The 17,305-nt window shown below is 43.2% G+C and overlaps 1 protein-coding gene across 2 annotated transcripts in view; it reads left to right on the top strand.

Annotated features, from left to right (window-relative positions):
• The first annotated feature begins 1,032 nt into the window (after nucleotides 1–1,032).
• ddx19a (DEAD-box helicase 19a) overlaps nucleotides 1,033–17,305 on the top strand; it is a 90,873-nt gene continuing 74,600 nt past the window's right edge. For both annotated transcript variants that reach the window (XM_068016815.1, XM_068016814.1), the window contains exon 1: nucleotides 1,033–1,143. The gene's annotated coding sequence lies outside the window, so the exon portion shown is untranslated. The remainder of the gene's footprint in view (nucleotides 1,144–17,305) is intronic.

Genomic DNA, 17,305 nt, shown 5'->3' with positions numbered 1-17,305 from the left:
AGAACAGCACTGTAAAAATTGATATATGAACTACCCTTTTGTGTTTATACCAAATGCATGAGAACTTCAGCATCTGTGCAAAAGCTGCATTAGCAGTAAAGATTATCACACTCCTCTCTTTTGGTATATCTTCCAGAAATTGACCGTTTGTATGCAGAAGTTGTAGAAGGTTATCTGTTGCTGAAGTGGATTGTTAGTGAATGCAATAAGGAGTGGGTGCTCCCTTCCCTCTATGACAACTTTTCCCAGTCACTTTGTGTCCTGGCAAACATTGGAGTGAAAGGCTTTGTTCAAACAAAATTGCAATGGAACAACTCGTGTCTGAATGCTTTATGAAGTGGAAGAGGATACAGTATGGGAAATGGAAAGGTTCATTTAGGGAACCAGAGGCACCATCAAAGAGAAGAGTTTTATGATTTGCGAAAGCAGGGAGAGATCTGGATTAGATGAAATTTAGGCAGAGAATTCAGTGTTTGTTTGAGGGGGAAGCAATTGTAGACAGAAGGAGAATGTTGAAGGAGGTTGAGACAATGGAAAAGAAAGTTGAGTATTTTGAAATGGGAGCAGTAGAGATTGGAGAAGGTGAAGGATTCAGAATGTAGATCTTGGTGCAACTCTAAATGTGGGCTATGGATAAGTTTAAGCTCGTGGAGGGCTGATGGGGCAGCTAGCTAGAAGAGCTTTGGATATACAGGAAGGATATTACATAATGCTAATAAATTACAAATTTCTTGGTCAAGGCTCACTTTATAAAAAAAAAAAATTCTCAGCCAATTAAATTTTAAGCAATAAGAATATCAGTTTCATGCAATATTTTACCAGATTACAGCTGCAAGTTGCATTAACAATATCTGTCAAATGCCAGATCTATGGTTTGCAATCGGTCGAATTGTTTTTGAACATTTGGACTTCTGCCTCCAATTTAATACCATATTGTCTAAATCATGAAACTGAGCATGTACAACATTTAAATTATTTTAATTAACTTGAAAGCTTTTGCCTTCATTTTACTGATTAATTCCATTTCAGCAACTGTAAAGCGCGATCAATCAGACAAACTGGACAAAACCGATAAACCCAATAAAACCACTAAAACCGACAAAAGTGGTGATTCAGACATCAAGCAAGACGATGATGATAAAGGTATACTTTAACTTAAATTTTAAGGCCAAATCCTATGCAAAGCTCATTTTTTGTAAACTTGAAGTTAGTTGAACATGACTGTAACACCCTTCGAAACTCTTCGGATGCTAATGAAGGATTTTGTTTAACTAGTAGCTGGGTTGCATACCATGCTTTTTCTGCCAGGACTGCTGCTTCCATTAAATGTAGTGCACGTGAAACAAATGGTAGCTTTTTTTCCCCTTCAAATTTCTCCCTTCTGTGGAGGAAATAGGACAGATTTTCTTGCTGCTTTTGTTGTGTCTGTATGTATAATATATGAAGAGAACCTTCGTTCTTAGAATTGGAAACAGTCACCAGATGCAATCTCAATCTTGCCTATATTGGTGTCACTAGTGTGTTCTCCTTTTTCAGCTTCTTTCTCTGGTCTCGTGTGCGTCTTGCTCATGTTGTTCCTAATCATTGGGAAGTTTGAATGTCGATTAGGGGACAACTTTGGCCAGCGTTGTAAGCTTAGTGCATTTTTTTGTAGGTCATAGGTGGAGGATGTAGGAGAATATCAGGTCAGGAAGATGTCAGACTACTGAAGTATTTGTGGAAAGCTGCTTCTGCATTGAAAACAGGATGGTTATGTTGCATTGAAGATTTCCCAATTTCCTGTCACATTTTGTTTAATTTGGCTTTGGCCTTCCATGCTACAACTCTAGAAGTACTTTCTGGCACAACTGAGTCATATTTGATCTATTTTGATTTCTTTACCTGATGCTTTTCTTTTCAGTGCCTTTTTTTAAAGCAGCTGTTTCTCTGGGCAAATTTGCTTTTGAGTCAGACCGCAACCATTAGTCAGTTTAACTTGGATTGTGGCGAAATGTCTAGGAACAATAGTTTGGGACAAAATTAATAGGCACATAGACAGGTGCAGGTTAATTAAAGAAAGCCAGCACACTTAAGGGAAAATACATTTAACTAACTTGCTGGAGTTTTTTTGAAGAAGTAACTGGGTTGTGGGGGGGAGCATTGATGGCGATGCTTTTTATGTTGTGTACATGGATTTTGATACAGTGCCGTACAACAGACTTGAGAGCAAAGTTATAGCTCATGGAATGAATAAAAGGGATAGCAACAACATGGATATGAAATTGGCTGTGTGACAGGAAGCGGAGAGTAGTGGTTAATGGATGTTTTTTGGGCTGGAGAAGTTTCCCAGGGGTCGCTGTTAGGGCCCTTGTTCTTCCTGATAAGTATTAATGACAGATCTTGGTGTACAGGGTGCAATTTCAAAATTTGCAGATACGAAACTTGGCAGCATTGTGAACTGTGAGGAGGATAGTGTAGAACTTCAAAAGGACAGACAAATTGGTGGAATTTTTTTTTTAGAATTAGAATATTACAGCGCAGTACAGGCCCTTCGGCCCTCGATGTTGCGCCGATCATCTGACCTACACTATTCCATTTACATCCATATGTCTATCCAATGACCACTTAAATGCCCTAATGGTCAGACGGGTGGCAGATGAAACTCAATGCAGAGAGATGTGAAGTGATTCATTTTGGTAAGAGCATGGAGAGACAATATAAAATGAAGGGGGTGAGGGGCTGAGAGACTTGGGTGTTTATGTGCATAAATCATTGAAGGTGGCAGAACAGGCTGAGAGAGTGGTTAATAAAGCATACAGTATCCTGGGCTTTATTAATAGGGGCACAGAGTTCAAAAGCAAGGAGGTTATGTTGAACTTGTATAAGACACTAGTTCGGCTTCAGCTGGAGTATTGCGTCCAGTTCTGGGCACTGCACTTCAGGAAAGATGTGAAATCATTGGTTAGAGTGCAGAAACATTCGTGAGTGATTCCAGGAATGAGGAACTTCAGTTATGAAGATAAATTGGAGAAGTTGGGACTGTTTTCCTTGGAGATGAGAAGGCTGACAGGTGATTTGATAGAGGTATTCAAAATCATGAGGGGGTCTGGACAGAGTAGATCGGGAGAAACTGTTTGCACTCGTGAAAGGCTTGAGAATGAGGGGGTACAGATTTAAATAGTCAAAAGAAGCAAAAGCGCTGCATGAAAATGTTTTTCATGTTAAGTGGTTAAGGTCTGGTATGCACTGCCTGAGCTTCTGGTGCAGGCAGGTTCAATTGAGGCATTTGAAAGGGAATACTCGTTTTTTCTGAAAAGGAAGAATGTCCGGAGTTGCAAGAAGGTAGGGGAATGGCACTAGGTAAATTGCTCATTCGAAGAGCTGATGCAGACACAATGGGCCGAATGCCCTCTTCTGTGTTGTAACAATTCTGTGGTTCTGTGATTTGAAGAGGCTTCAGCTGTTTAGCCTCAACAATTGTTGCATTTTTGGGCTATGTTCTAGACATTTTCTATTGGTGTCAGTTTTGGATTGCACACCTAAGCAAGCCCTCACTCTCCATGGCCAGTAAATGCCTTTACGAGCCAATATCTAGTAATTTGCAGTACGCCCTGGAATTGATCAGATCGCTGGCATTACTGCACTTCACCTTCCAAATACTTTGTGTCACCTTGTGTGGTTCCTTAATTTTGGAAGACAATAAAATGCTGCACCAGACTGTGGCTTGGGCTATAAACTGCGTAACAGACTTCGCCCAATTGTTGAAATACCTCCTCGACCTCCATTGGTACCAGAGCTACCACATCCCAGAGACTAAGAAACCTAGTTTACCCTAATTAATATGGACTGCTTCCTCACTTTCCCCTGATGGAGGCCTGTGATATTGAGGCCCATCTTCTTGGAATTATGCTTTGTGACTGACACCTGATTTTATGCAAACATTAGTCGCATCCAAAAAGGTCAACCTATGTCTTTATAGATATATAGATACTAGTCCAAATGAAGTGCTGCACCTTCTGATGCCCTGCAAAAAGATTAATTGCCATTTTCAGGTGGAAATGTCCAGTTCCTGTTTCTGAGCTGGCTTTATTTTGTAATGTCGGCCTAAACATCCATCCTTCTAACTATAATATCACCCTGCTAGTTCAGGCTGTGAAGCCCAGATGGCTTGGAGTCTGCCTACTGAGCTACTATCTCTTAGTGATCTAATCTATCCAGGTTCCCAGTCACTTGCCTCTTTTAGATTATGCAGGGAGACTTCAGTTCCTTCCCATGCATTTTATGTGGCCTAGTAACAGCTGTTTCCTTACTGTGAAACTTGACTAGTGCCTTTGCTGCCATGTTAGTTGTGCTTCCCACTGTAGACTACGTTACTGCTATAATCTTCATAGGGGGACTCCATAGTTAGGGGAGCAGATAGGAGGTTCTGTGGGAACGAGAGAGACTCACGGTTGGTGTATTGCCTCCCAGGTGCCAGGGTTCGTGATGTCTCGGATCGTGTTTTTGGGATCCTTAAGGGGGAGGGGGAGCAGCCCCAAGTCGTGGTCCACATAGGCACCAACGACATAGGTAGAAAGAGAGATGGGGATTTAAGGCAGAAATTCAGGGAGCTAGGGTGGAAGCTTAGAGCGAGAACAAACAGAGTTGTTATCTCTGGGTTGTTGCCCGTGCCACGTGATAGCGAAGCGAGGAATAGGGAGAGAGAGGAGTTGAACACGTGGCTGCAGGGATGGTGTAGGAGGGAGGGTTTTGGTTTCCTGGATAATTGGGGCTCTTTCTGGGGTAGGTGGGACCTCTACAAACAGGATGGTCTTCACCTGAACCAGAGGGGTACCAATATCCTGGGGGTGAGATTTGCTAGTGCTCTTCGGGGGGGTTTAAACTAATTCAGCAGGGGAATGGGAACCTAAATTGTAGTTCCAGTGTACAGGATGTTGAGAGTAGTGAGGTCAGGGATAAGGTTACAAGGACGCAAGAGGGCACTGGCAAGCAAGAACTTGGTTTAAAGTGTGTCTACTTCAATGCCAGGAGCATCCGGAATAAGGTGGGTGAGCTTGCAGCATGGGTTGGTACCTGGGATCTCGATGTAGTGGCCATTTTGGAGACATGGGTAGAGCAGGGGCAGGAATGGATGTTGCAGGTTCCGGGATTTAGATGTTTCAGTAAGAACAGAGAAGATGGTAAAAGAGGAGGGGGTGTGGCATTGTTAATCAAGGAAAGTATTATAGCGGCAGAAAGGACGTTTGAGGACTCGTCTACTGAGGTAGTATGGGCCGAGGTTAGAAACAGGAGAGGAGAGGTCACCCTGTTGTGAGTCTTCTATAGACCTCCGAACAGTTCCAGAGATGTAGAAGAAAGGATAGCGAAGATTATTCTCGACAGGAGCGAGAGTAACAGTAGTTGTTATGGGGAACTTTAACTTTCCAAATACTATACTGGAAATAATATAGTTCGAGTACTTTAGATGGGTCTGTTTTTGTCCAGTGTGTGCAGGAGGGTTTTCTGACACAGTATGTAGACAGGCCAACCAGGGGCGATGCCACATTGGATTTGGTACTGGGAAATGAACCCGGCCAGGTGTTAGATTTAGATGTAGGTGAGCACTTTGGTGATAGTGATCACAATTCGGTTCGGTTTACCTTAGCGATGGGCAGGGACAGGTATATACCGCAGGGCAAGAATTATAGCTGGGGGAAAGGAAATTATGATGCGATTAGGCAAGATTTAGGATGGGGAAGGAAACTGCAGGGGATGGGCACAATCGAAATGTGGAGCTTATTCAGGGAGCAGCTACTGCGTGTCCTTGATAAGTATGTACCTGTCAGGCAGGGAGGAAGCTGTCGAGCGAGGGAGCCGTGATTTACTAAAGAAGTTGAATTGCTTGTCAAGAGGAATAAGAAGGCTTATGTTAGGATGAGACGTGAAGGCTCAGTTAGGGCGCTTGAGAGTTACAAGCTAGCCAGGAAGGATCTAAAGGGAGAGCTAAGAAGAGCAAGGAGAGGACACGAGAAGTCATTGGCGGATAGGATCAAGGAAAACCCTAAGGCTTTCGTTAGGTATATCAGGAATAAAAGAATGACTAGAGTTAGATTAGGGCCGATCAAGGATAGTAGTGGGAAGTTGTGTGTGGAATCAGAGGAGATAGGGGAAGCGTTAAATATTTTTCGTCAGTATTTACAGTAGAGAAAGAAAATGTTGTCGAGGAGAATACTGAGATTCAGACTACTAGGCTAGATGGGATTGAGGTTCACAAGGAGGAGGTGTTAGCAATTTTGGAAAGTGTGAAAATAGATAAGTCCCCTGGGCCAGATGGGATTTATCCTAGGATTCTCTGGGAAGCCAGGGAGGAGATTGCAGAGCCTTTGTCCTTGATCTTTATGTCGTCATTGTCGACAGGAATAGTGCCGGAAGACTGGAGGATAGCAAATGTTGTCCCCTTGTTCAAGAAGGGGAGTAGAGACAGCCCTGGTAATTATAGACCTGTGAGCCTTTCTTCGGTTATGGGTAAAATGTTGGAAAAGGTTATAAGAGACAGGATTTATAATCATCTTGAAAAGAATAAGTTCATTAGCGATAGTCAGCACGGTTTTGTGAAGGGTAGGTCGTGCCTCACAAACCTTATTGAGTTTTTCGAGAAGGTGACCAAACAGGTGGATGAGGGTAAAGCAGTGGATGTGGTGTATATGGATTTCAGTAAGGCGTTTGATAAGGTTCCCCACGGTAGGCTATTGCAGAAAATACGGAAGTATGGGATTGAAGGTGATTTAGAGCTTTGGATCAGAAATTGGCTAGCTGAAAGAAGACAGAGGGTGGTGGTTGATGGCAAATGTTCATCCTGGAGTTTAGTTACTAGTGGTGTACCGCAAGGATCTGTTTTGGGGCCACTGCTGTTGGTCATTTTTATAAATGACCTGGATGAGGGTGTAGAAGGGTGGGTTAGTAAATTTGCGGATGACACGAAGGTCGGTGGAGTTGTGGATAGTGCCGAAGGATGTTGTAGGGTACAGAGGGACATAGATAGGCTGCAGAGCTGGGCTGAGATGGCAAATGGAGTTTAATGCAGAAAAGTGTGAGGTGATTCACTTTGGAAGGAGTAACAGGAATGCAGAGTACTGGGCTAATGGGAAGATTCTTGGTAGTGTAGATGAACAGAGAGATCTTGGTGTCCAGGTACATAACCTGGGTAGCAACTTTCAGGGATTTAATAAGGCTGTTAAGAAGGCATATGGTGTGTTAGCTTTTATTAGTAGGGGGATCGCGTTTCGGAGCCACGAGGTCATGCTGCAGCTGTACAAAACTCTGGTGAGACCGCACCTGGAGTATTGCGTGCAGTTCTGGTCACCGCATTATAGGACGGATGTGGAAGCTTTGGAAAGGGTGCAGAGGAGATTTACTAGGATGTTGCCTGGTATGGAGGGAAGGTCTTACGAGGAAAGGCTGAGGGACTTGAGGTTGTTTTCGTTAGAGAGAAGGAGGAGGAGAGGTGACTTAATAGAGACATATAAGATAATCAGAGGGTTAGATAGGGTGGATAGTGAGAGTCTTTTTCCTCGGATGGTGATGGCAAACACGAGGGGACGTAGCTTTAAGTTGAGGGGTGATAGATATCGGACAGATGTTAGAGATAGTTTCTTTACTCAGAGTAGTAGGGGTGTGGAACGCCCTGCCTGCAACAGTAGTAGACTCGCCAACTTTAAGGGCATTTAAGTGGTCATTGGATAGACATATGGATGAAAATGGAATAGTGTAGGTCAGATGGTTTCACAGGTCGGCGCAACATCGAGGGCCGAAGGGCCTGTACTGCGCTGTGATGTTCTAATTCTAATCTGGCTGAGCTCAACTTGGGTGGCGCAGTGGTTAGCACCGCAGCCTCACAGCTCCAGGGACCCGGGTTCGATTCCGGGTACTGCCTGTGTTGAGTTTGCAAGTTCTCCCTGTGTCTACGTGGGTTTTCTCCGGGTGCTCCGGTTTCCTCCCACAAGCCAAAAGACTTGCAGGTTGATAGGTAAATTGGCCATTATAAATTGTCACTAGTATAGGTAGGTGGTAGGGAAATATAGGGACAGGTGGGGATGTTTGGTAGGAATGTAGGATTAGTATAAATGGGTGGTTGATGTTCGGCACAGACTCGGTGGGCCGAAGGGCCTGTTTCAGTGCTGTATCTCTAATCTAAATCTAATCTAAAACTGTCAAACTTAGTGGCCATCCAAACCTCCTTCTCCCGAACTATATTAGTCATATTGTCTTAATCATTGAGATGATTCTGACTGAACAATTTGAATGTTTTTCACCTCTAACTCCTAGACCAGCCACAAGCTCACTGAATATTATCTTTTGATTCTTGCTAACTGTCCAGAGGACTATATCACACTCACTCTGGCTTTGTGTGCACTACCCAATCTTAAAGTTTTTCAATACTTTTTGAAAAAAAAGTCTCCAAACGCTGCTGCCAATTAACATTCAAACAAACCCATTAAGAATCCACTAAATGCTTGTTTTGAATTGAATGGCTTGTCCCTTTGCTCAGGCGCCTGACCAGAGTCAGTGGCTATATTCTGAAGTTATTGTATCAAAACAAACTGGGCCAAAGCAGGTCAACAGTGATTACTTAATTCCTTCCATCAAACATTCATTTCTTATCTCGGCACCACAAATAGCCTGTCATTCAGTATCAGTAGCTGTGTTTGCTTAGTGGTTTGTCAGAAAGCTAGTGAGTCTAGCAAGTGTTGGAGGTCCAGTCTCTTATCTTTTGAGTTCTTGTCTGATAAACTGAGCCATGAATTTGAAATTTATAAAATCCAAGAATGTATTCTAAATAAGCACAATGGGATTATAAGGCGTAGGTATGTAAGTGGTAGCAAGCTATTTTGCATCATGAATGTTGCTGAGAAATTTGAGGTTGTGGTGCAATTGGAGTTAACATTTATTTATCTTTGGCATAGCAGATGCTAACTCTGGTGCAGTAGCAGTGCTGCCAGTTTTCATATAATTAAAAATGCTTAGATATGGCTGCTCTTAGAATTTTACATGTTTCAAAATTGCTTCACACAGTGAACTGCTTTTGAAGTGCAGTCACTGTTATGTAGACGGTTATGCGTCAGTGCAAAAGACAAAGCTGAAGCATTTGCAACCATCTTCAGCCAGAAATGCTGAGTGGATGATATGTCTCTGCCTCCCCCTGAAGTCCCCAGCATCACAGATGCCAGTCTTCAGCCAATTCGATTCACTCCATGTGATATCGAGCAACGGCTGAAGGCACTGTATACAGCAAAGGCTATATACTCTGACAACATCTGGGCTGTATTACTGAGGACTTGTCCTCCAGAACTTGCCGCACTCCTAGCCAAGCTGTTCCAGTACAGCTACAACACTGACATCTACCCAACGATGTGGAAAATTGCTTGGGTATGTCCTGTCCAAAATCAATCTGGCCAATTACCGCCTTATTAGTCTATGCTCTATCATCAGCAAAATGATGGAAGGTGTCGGCACTTACTCAGCAATAACCTCACCTGTGAGAAGTTTGGGTTCTACCAGGGCCACTCGACTCTAGACTTCATTACAGCCTTGGTCCAAACATGAACAAAAATGGTGAGTTGAGTGATTTGCCATTGACATAAAGATAGCATTTGATCGAGTGTGGCATCATGGAGCCCTAACAAAATTGAAGTCACCAATTGGGAGTCATAACTAGCACAAAGGAAGATAGTTGTGGTTGTTGGAAACCAATCATCTCAGCCCCAGGACATTGCTGCAGGATTTCTTCAGGGTAGTATCTTAGGCCCAACCATCTTCAGCTGCTTCATTAATGACCTCCTCCACCATAAGGTCAGATGGGGGGGTGGGTGGAGGAGGGTGTTCAATGCTGATTGCTCAGCGTTCAGTACCATTCACAACTCCTTGGATACTGAAGCAGTTAATGCATAGATCGCATTCTGGCTTGGGCTGGTAAGTAGCAAGTAACATTCATGCAACACAAGTTCCAGGAAATGCCTGTCAGCAACAGAGAATCTGATCATCTCCCCACTTGATAATTAAGTGTTATCATCACTGAATCCCCCACCATCAATATCCTGGGGGTTACCATGGACCAGAAACTTAACTGGACCAGCCATATAAATACTGTAGCTGCAAGAGCAGGTCAGAGACTGGGAATTCTGCAAATGAGTAGCTCACCTGACTACTCAAAGCAAGTTGACCATCTAGAAGAGAAAAGTCAGGTGTGTGACATAATGCTCTTGTGCCTGGATGAGTGAAGTCCAAACAACACTGAAGATCGACTTTTTTTTTATTCATTCATGGGATGTGGGCATCGCTGGTCAGGCCAGCATTATTGCCCATCCCTAATTGCCCTAACTGAGTAGCTTGTTAGGCCATTTCAGAGGGCATGTAAGAGTCAACCACATTGCTGTGGGTCTGGAATCACATGTAGTCCAGACCAGGTAAGGACAGCAGATTTCCTTCCCTAAAGGACATTAGTGAACCAGATGGATTTTTACAACAATGGACAATGGTTTCATGGCCATCGTTAGACTAACTTTTAATTTGGATTTATTAATTGAATTCAAATTCCACCTTCTGCTGTGGTGGGATTTGAACCCATGTCCCCAGAGCAATACCCTGGGTCTCTGGGTTACTCGTCCAGTGACAATACCACTACGCCACCGCCTTGATAATGATTTTCCTGAGCTTTGATGTGTTGAAGAGTTGTAAGTAATTGGTTCAGTAGTAGGGAGCGTGGTGATATTGGACATTCTATTTCATCCATACGAGTGGTAGTGTATTAGAATATGAATTTGGCATTGCACCCACTATAGCATGGGTCTGTTCGTAGAAGCATGTTTGCTTCATCAATCTTAATATTGCAGCTTCATGAGTTGCTACAGTAGCCTAGTGTGAACTTACACCTTATAAGTGAGTGTTAGTGAAGGGAGTAAGGTATTCCTGAATTGGAAATTATGTAACACTCCTTTTCAGCAATTAGGTACAATCGTACCAAAAGCTTCAGCTAACTGAATCCATTTACAGAACACTAGATGAGAAAAAATGTTGGTAGAACACTAATTCCACAGTGAAGAAGTTGACACAATTAACGAGATCATTCAGCAGTTTCCGGAGCAACGCGGGCCTATCAAAGTATTGACTCTGTTGGTAATCAAACTCAATTAACTGTATTGAACAGTTTTTCTCAACATATTGCTGTCTTCCAAGATCCCAGCTAGCCTTGTCTTCAACAGCCAAATCACTCTTCATTTTTAATTTTTCCAAGCTTCAACGCCATCTCTATTTTAATGACATGCATAGCAACAAATGTCAAAGAAGAAACAGTGCTAACAGTAGACAGGACTATGGCTGGTGAGGTATCAGCATCTTGTTTCATGGCAACGCTATGGCGTGAATGAGTCAAAACAACATGTCTGCAGTGGAATTCTTGATTTCTTTATTGTTTGACATTGGAGTTGGTGACTGTGATGCAAAGGCACATTTTGAGCATAGATAAAGAAATAAATCCATCCAAAGAATAAAACATAAACTGTAAAAACATGGGCTATTGGCACCAGAAAAGCACAGATAGCATGACCTACATCATAGGAGATGGAAGAAACAAGATCCCAAATTACCATCATGTTTTTAAAAAAAAAAAAAATTGAGTACAAATTTTTGACTGAGGAGACATTGCTTTTAGTGTTGCTCATTGCAGCAAAGTATCATCCTGTTCTCTGGTGCCTGCTTCGTCTTCTAATCCATTTAGTACATTGAAAAATGCTCCATAACGGTATTAATGCATCTTCTGCACAGGTTTTCCTCGATAGCACAATCAGCATATAACTGTTCATTCTTTTACTAAATAGTTTAGAGGAACAGAAGAGACTATTCAGCCCCCTTCAGCCTGTTCCACCATTCAATTAGTTAATGACTGATCTGAATCTCCACTGCATTTAGCCGCAGTTGACCATAATCCTTTGATATAAAAACAAGAAATGCTGGAAATACTCAGGTCTGGCAGCATCTGTGGAGAGAGAAGCAGAGTTAACGTTTCGGGTGAGTGACCCTTCTTCGGAACTGGCAAATATTAGAAATGTCAAAGGTTATAAGCAAGTAAAGCGGGGGTGGTGCAAGAGATAACTAAGAAGAAGGTGTAGATTGGACAAGGCCACAGATTAGCTGACCAGAAGGTCATGGAGCAAAGGCAAACAATATGTTAATGGTGTGTTGAAAGGCAAAGCATTAGTACAGATAGGATGTTAACAGACTGAAGATTGAACATCTGCAAGTACAAACATGAAAAAAAAGTGGGTAAGAATCAGCGTGATGCCACTACCAAACACATCTTCCCCTCCCTTCCCCTGTCAGCATTCCGAAGGGATCGTTCCCTCCGCGACACCCTGGTCCACTCCTCCATTACCCCCACCACCTCGGCCACTTCCCATGGCACCTTCCCCTGCAATCGCAGGAGGTGTAATACTTGCCCATTTACCTCCTCTCTTCTCACTATCCCAGACCCCAAACATTCTTGTCAGGTGAAGCAGCGATTTACTTGTACTACTTTCAATGTAGTATACTGTATTCGCTGCTCACAATGTGGTCTCCTCTACATTGCGGAGACCAAACGCAGACTGGGTGACCGCTTTGCGGAGCACCTCTGCTCAGTCCCCAAGCAGGACCCTGAGCTTCCGGTTGCTGGCCATTTCAACACTTTCTCCGCCCGCCAAACCCCCCCACACTCTCATGCTCACATCTCTGTCCTGGGTTTGCTGCAGTGTTTCAGTGAACATCAACGCAAGCTCGAGGAACAGCATCTCATTTACCGATTAGGCACACTACAGCCTGCCAGACTGAACATTGAGTTCAATAATTTCAGAGCATAATGGGGCCCCCCATTTTAGTTTTATTTTTAGTTATTCTTTGTTACATTTTTTACTTTGTATGTTTATTTTATTTCATAGATTGTTCAGTTTGCTTACCCACTTTTTTTTTTCATGTTTGTACTTGCTGCTGTTCAATCTTCAGTCCGTTAACACCCTATCTGAACTAATGCTTTGTCTTTCAACACACCATTAATATATTCACCTTTGCTCCATGACCTTCTGGTCAGCTAATCTGTGGCCTTGTCCAATCTAATACCATCTCCTTTGTTATCTCTTGCCCACCCCTGCTTTACTTGTTTATAACCTTTGACATTTCTAATATTTGCCAGTTCTGAAGAAGGGTCACTCACCCGAAACGTTAACTCTGCTTCTCTCTCCACAGAAGCTGCCAGACCTGCTGAGTATTTCCAGCATTTCTTGTTTTTATTTCAGATTTCCAGCATCCACAGTATTCTGCTTTTATAATCCTTTCATACCCTTACCTAATTAAAAATGTTAATTTCAGTCTTGAAAATTTCAATTGACCCAGGCTCAGTAGTCTTTTGGGGGAGGGTATGCCACATTTCCACTACCCTTTGTGGAACAATGCTTTCTGATTGTACTCCTGAATAGACTAAAATTGTGACCCCAAGTTCTGGATTTCCACACCAGAGGAAATTGCATCATAGGAGGCCATTCAGCCACTTGAACATGTTCTGTCATTCAGTTAGATCATGGTTGACCTGTATCTTAATTCCATCTACCTCCTTCACTATATCTACTCCACGTAATATTTTATCGTTTTAAATAATTCAGTTGGACCACCTTGAGTCTTCTAAATTCTGGTGAATACAACTGTGGTTTATGGAACCTGTCCCCTCTATTTTACCTTTTACACCCTGATCTCATTCTGATGAATCTGCTCTGTTTCCCCCACCAGGGCCACTATCACCTTTTTGAGGTGCAGTGTCCAGAACTAAATGCAGCACTCCAGATGGGTTTGCACCAAGGCCCTACAACTGAAGCATAACTTTCCCCCCTGTCACCTTTTGCCGTTATTGACTACAGCTTCTGGCATTTGCATAGGCACAGTTAAATGCAGAAATCTGGAAGTTTCTGTCAGTGATTCCTTGCAGGCTGTACTGTTGTAGTTTTTGCTGATGAAATCTGTGCAGAAATTACTAATGGTGTAAATTTGGGCTGATAGCCCATTATTCTCACGTTGAGAAATTGCACAAGTTAGGGCTTGTGCAGTCAGGAGTAACTGAGTTTTTAAATGGCAAAATAAGGGAAAATTACTGCTGAACAACCTTTTCTGGCCCTGAAAAAATAATTTTACAACTGTGGAGTCTCATTCGCTCAAACAAATGTTTCAAATATTTTAAAGAAATTAATTGTTCTGCTTTTCCCCTGTAACTCCCTTCCATGTGTTGGTCCCAATCTTTGTTTCACTTTACATGCAATGGTTTATATTTTCTTTTTACTTCCTGCTTTGCAGTCTGTGTCTGTAAGGCACTCTTGGTCCTGTCCACAGATCTCCTGTACAGGGTACCACACTGGATTAGATGCCCAAAAACTAGAAATCTCCACTGACAAGCTTGCAGAAAGTCTGAGCAGCAGTATGCAAGTTGAACGGCAAAAGTCGGAGGCTCGAGTGGAGTATGGAAAGTGTAGGGGAGTACTAAAAAAAAAGTAATTAGAGCGAAGAGGGGGCATGAAAATCGCTGGCAGACAAGATAAAGGAAAATCCCAAGGTGTTTTATAAGTATGTTAGGGGCAAGAGGATAACAAGGGGAAAAAGTGGGGCCCATTAGGGATCTAATACAATCTATGTGTGGAGCTGGAGGACATAGGTGAGGTTTTTGAACGATTACTTTTCATCTGTGTTCACTATGGAGAGGGACAATGTAAGGGATTGTGATGTACTTGATCAAATTAGCATTGAAAAGGAGGAAGTATTAGCAGGCTTAAAGGTGGATAAATCCCCAGACCCAGATAAGCTGTATCCCACGTTGCTATGTGAGGCAAAGGAGGAACAAAGAACAAAGATAATTACAGCACAGGAACAGGCCCTTCGGCCCTCCAAGCCTGCGCCGATCCAGATCCTCTCTCTAAACATGTCGCCTATTTTCTAAGGTTCTGTATCTCTTTTCTTCCTGCCCATTCATGTATCTGTCTAGATACATCTTAAAAGACTCTATCGTGCCCGCGTCTACCACCTCCGCTGGCAACGCGTTCCAGGTGCCCACCACCCTCTGCGTAAAGAACTTTCCACGCATATCCCCCCTAAACATTTCCCCTTTCACTTTGAACTCGTGTCCTCTAGTAATTGAAACCCCCACTCTGGGAAAAAGCCTCTTGCTGTCCACCCTGTCTATACCTCTCATGATTTTGTACACCTCAATCAGGTCCCCCCTCAACCTCCGTCTTTCTAATGAAAATAATCCTAATCTACTCAACCTCTCTTCATAGCTAGCGCCCTCCATACCAGGCAACATCCTGGTGAACCTCCTCTGCACCCTCTCCAAAGCATCCACATCCTTTTGATAATGTGGCGACCAGAACTGTACGCAGTATTCCAAATGTGGCCGAACCAAAGTCCTATACAACTGTAACATGACCTGCCAACTCTTGTACTCAATGCCCCGTCCGATGAAGGAAAGCATGCCGTATGCCTTCTTGACCACTCTATTTACCTGCGTTGCCACCTTCAGGGAACAGTGGACCTGAACACCCAAATCTCTCTGGACATCAATTTTCCCCAGGACTTTTCCATTTACTGTATAGTTCACTCTTGAATTGGATCTTCCAAAATGCATCACCTCGCATTTGCCCTGATTGAACTCCATCTGCCATTTCTCTGCCCAACTCTCCAATCTATCTATATTCTGCTGTATTCTCTGACAGTCCCCTTCACTATCTGCTACTCCACCAATCTTAGTGTCGTCTGCAAATTTGCTAATCAGTCCACCTATACTTTCCTCCAAATCATTAATGTATATCACAAACAACAGTGGTCCCAGCACGGATCCCTGTGGAACACCACTGGTCACACGTCTCCATTTTGAGAAACTCCCTTCTACTGCTACTCTCTGTCTCCTGTTGCCCAGCCAGTTCTTTATCCATCTAGCTAGTACACCTTGGACCCCAAGCGCCTTCACTTTCTCCATCAGCCTGCCATGGGGAACCTTATCAAACGCCTTACTGAAGTCCATGTATATGACATCGACAGCCCTTCCCTCATCAATCAACTTTGTCACTTCCTCAAAGAATTCTATTAAGTTGGTAAGACATGACCTTCCCTGCACAAAACCATGTTGCCTATCACTGATGAGCCCATTTCCTTCCAAATGGGAATAGATCCTATCCCTCAGTATCTTCTCCAGCAGCTTCCCTACCACTGACGTCAGGCTCACCGGTCTATAATTACCTGGATTATCCCTGCTACCCTTCTTAAACAAGGGGACAACATTAGCAATTCTCCAGTCCTCCGGGACCTCACCCGTGTTTAAGGATGCTGCAAAGATATCTGTTAAGGCCCCAGCTATTTCCTCTCTCGCTTCCCTCAGTAACCTGGGATAGATCCCATCCGGACCTGGGGACTTGTCCACCTTTAATGCCCTTTAGAATACCCAACACTTCCTCCCTCCTTATGCCGACTTGACCTAGAGTAATCAAACATCTGTTCCTAACCTCAACATCCGTCATGTCCCTCTCCTCGGTGAATACCGATGCAAAGTACTCGTTTAGAATCTCACCCATTTTCTCTGAGTCCAAGCATAACATTCCTCCTTTGTCCTTTAGTGGGCCAATCCTTTCTCTAGTTACCCTCTTTCTCCTTATATATGAATAAAAGGCTTTGGGATTTTCCTTAACCCTGTTTGCTAAAGATATTTCATGACCCCTTTTAGCCCTCCTTAATCCCTCGTTTCAGATTGGTCCTACATTCCCGATATTCTTTCAAAGCTTCGTCTTTCATCAGCCGCCTAGACCTTATGTATGCTTCCTTTTTCCTCTTAGCTAGTCTCACAATTTCACCTGTCATCCATGGTTCCCTAATCTTGCCATTTCTATCCCTCATTTTCACAGGAACATGTCTCTCCTGCACGCTAATCAACCTCTCTTTAAAAGCCTCCCCTCAGGAAAGGTGCCAGAGGGCTGGAGGATAGCGAATATGGTACCATTATTCAAGATGGGTAGCAGGGATAAACCAGTTAATTATAGGCCCGTGAGTCTAATGTCTATGGTAGGGAAATTATTGGAAAAAATTCTGAGACAGGATTAATCTCCACTTGGAGAGGCGGAGATAGTCAGCCTGACTTTGTCAGGGGGAGATCGTGTCAAGCAAATTTGATTGAATTTTTCGAGGAGGTGACTAAAGGTAAAGATGAGGGTAAAGCAGTTGATGTCTGCACGGACTTCAGTAAGGCTTTTGATAAGGTCCTGCATGAAAGATTGGTTAAAAAAGTAAGAGCCCA

The sequence above is a fragment of the Heterodontus francisci genome, chromosome 37 (genome assembly GCF_036365525.1).
Source record: "Heterodontus francisci isolate sHetFra1 chromosome 37, sHetFra1.hap1, whole genome shotgun sequence".
Classification (NCBI taxonomy): Eukaryota; Metazoa; Chordata; class Chondrichthyes; order Heterodontiformes; family Heterodontidae; genus Heterodontus; species Heterodontus francisci.
This window is presented reverse-complemented; position numbering and strand designations above follow the sequence as displayed.